Genomic DNA, 3,301 nt, shown 5'->3' on the forward strand with positions numbered 1-3,301 from the left:
ACCCTGATTGTTTGCAAGGGCATCCAAAATCAATAACAGTTGGAACAGCGTCTCTTATTACTACTTATTACATTTCCACACCTTGACAGCAGCTCGCCAGGTCTGATGAGGAGCACAAACACACACACACACACACGCACGCACACAAAACCACACAAATAAGCACCTCAAGGTCTCCTTCATGTTTGAGCGACCACAGAAATTATGTGCTGATGACACCTAAACAGATTGTGTAATTACTTTTGCCCTGGTGGCCCTGGCCTGCAACACAGATTTCCAAGTCCTAAAGCAGGTTATTACCAATCCACAACTTTACTGTTTGTGCGTGTTCGCATGCAGCTGACATTTATGATGTGCTGCAACGTACATGCGAGTTCAAATTCAGCCTCGGAATAGCAAAATACAACAGGTGCAGTGAGGTTAAAGATTGCAGGTAAGACTGCAGAGGCGTTGATGAAAGTCTGGTTCTGAGTGTAGCCTGCACACACACACACACATACACTGTGACCCCTCCTGTGCTCTGCCTCATTTCTTCTATTGAAAGCCGGCAGCCAAAGGTCATCTTTGTTTTCTCTGGGGACTTTTGCTCCCTGAAGCTTTGAATTCATGTTAAACATCATGCCCTGCTCAAGAATATAAACAGCAGAGCCCTGACAAGGTGGTGAAGTCGGCCTATAAATGGACCGACAGGGAGGTGTTGGACACTACGAGGCCTGCTGGTCTAAATTCTTCCTGACACACTTAAATAACAACACTCGTTTTTAATTTGCTCATTCGCTGTAGCTTCAGGCGCATGCTGCCTTCAGGCACCGCAGGACAAAAATATCATATTTTGCTCTCACCTGCTAAATAGAAGGAGAGCAAAAGGAATCTTAATAAATGAGTCATTATGTCGGTTTTTTGTGTTTAATTGAGGGAAAATGGGACTTATTACGCAACAGTTCAGGCTCTTTTTAATTAGTGTTCAGCTGTAGTTACAGAGCGGATTAACAACCGCTCCTCTGGCAAACATAGTTAAGCATCTCAGGTGAGCTGAGTCGGAGCAGTGGCACCATTAAAGGTGAACAACTGGGGAAAAACTGTATCCTCAATCTTACATTTATGTGTTGATTTATGCATCTGCCTCATCATTCCTCAGCCGCAGCTTATTTTCAACTTGCACTTTTAATGTGGGTTCAGTCCTCACACTCGCCCTCCTAATGACGATAATGACTCACTTGTACAAAATGAATTTGGCTCCCTGTCAATAATCTGAAGTCTGCTTTCAACAACAGGAAATTCATTTCGGCGAGAAACTCCCGAGTGGAAGCAAAGATGAACCACGTTTCAGAGGAGCGAATACAAAAAAAAATGGCGCTGCGGTCTCATTAGAGTAAGCCGGTGGTGTTGGTGGCACAATCACGTTTGAGGAGAAAAATGAGAAAGTGAGAAAGAGAAAAAGGGAGACATCTTCAAACCTGTCTGCACCAAACAGGATACGCGGTTGTAAATTGATTCATCAGAAGCAGTAAGTCAATCAGTGAACAGGCGTAATAAAGCAGCACTTACTCTGCCCTCCACGCTGTTTGCACACAGTTGTTAACATCCAGGTGAATACTGCCACCTAATGTGCATGTTTTCATGCTGCTAAACTCTGACAGTAGAAGAGAAAAGTCCATTCAAAGGGTGCTGCTGAAGCCACTTCTTGTTTGGGTAATCCACACTAACGTGATGAAATCATACTTCATGAGATTATCATCGGTTTCCAGGGCCCCGCCCCACCCAGCATGGAGATCTGATCTTTCTTTTCTTTTTTCATGATCCACATATTTGATTTGGCACAGGCTGCCTGACGCAACCTCCCCCCCTCACCGTTTATCCGGGCTTTGGACTGGCAATCAGGAATGCAGCGAACTGCTCACCCAGTGATCAGAGAACGACCCGCTCCACCTCCTGAGCCACAGCCGCCCCTTTAATCTGCGAAATTATGATCGCTGAATGAACGTACGTTGAAAATACATCAGTATAAATCCATCCTAATTGGGCTGATTTGCAGCGTTTTCTCGTGAAGTTGGTGCTATTTTGATACTGTGAAGCCGCTGTGCAGGGAGCAAATGAAATAACAGAGTCGCCCTTACAGTGATAACATTATGTTTTCATGAGTTATTTTTTTTTTTTTTTTTTTCTCCTTGTGCATTGGGAAGTAAAAAAAAAGATGGAGATTTCATCACACTGCTCCCTCAAATCTCCACTCTTCCACGCGTACCTCCTTGCCTCTGTTCCTCTAAAGCCCCCCTCCACTCAAAAACAAGGTGTGCTTATCGTTACTTCACATGAACCGTGTGCCGAGTTTAAGACCTGAAGGCGGTTTTCACATTCGCCTGCTGAAGGGGGAAAGCTCCTCTGAGGGCTCACCTCAAATCGGAGTTTTGTGATCCAGATCCAGAACGTGGATGTTGTGTCCAGTATATTTGCATGCATAGTCATAGATTCTCCATTTGTCAATTAAAGGGGGAGGAGTAACGTCATTTCGTGACCTTTTAAATAATTCATAAAAGGGGAAACTGGAGGGGCTCTTTAGCCTTTGCCTGTCAATGCAAAGCTACGGTTTTACACCTGGGAGCTAAGTCTAAGTGAGAAACTCAACAAGGCTCTTTGGTGGCAAACTTTTTTTTTCAAGGGGACCTTGACAGTTGTTATTGAGGAATGAGTAAGTATTACCTATTCATTGTTCCCCTCCACTGTTCTTCATCACTTTCCCAACAATTTTCCAGTCACAGCCCCTCGCTGGCTATGGTTTAAGTCCCCCAGCGAAGGATTAGTCAGGTGAGGATTTGCCTCAACAGGTAGACTTATTCCATGCATCACATCACATCAGAGAGCACAGCGGCCCTCTGGGGGAGGTTCCACAGTCCTGACCGTTTATTCTGCTGGGAAACACCTGTCACTGTAATGCCCTGCAGTGATCACCCTGTGACGAGACCCCTCAGCATCCACAAACTCACACAGACATTTGCAAGGAAACGCTTACAGCGAGGTTAAGATTTAAGTCCGTCCTAATCCAATACTCTTATACACATCAGCCCGAGCCGATACAAGAGACAGCCAATTAAGGGAGGATCTTGCAAAGTTACTGTCTTTTTAAATACAAAATTCACTCTTCGCCTTTCACCGCACACGGTTTCCATGCAGAGCTGCAGTGGAGGGACAGTAATGGGAGCGTGTGAAAATCTGAGCTCGTCCCTTAATGAGTCTAAAAACACTGTACGGACATACAGAAGTCCAGCACTCGCTCGGTTTATATCTTAAAGCTCGGGGAGCT

Source organism: Chaetodon auriga, chromosome 9 (assembly GCF_051107435.1).
Source record: "Chaetodon auriga isolate fChaAug3 chromosome 9, fChaAug3.hap1, whole genome shotgun sequence".
Lineage (NCBI taxonomy): Eukaryota > Metazoa > Chordata > Actinopteri > Chaetodontiformes > Chaetodontidae > Chaetodon > Chaetodon auriga.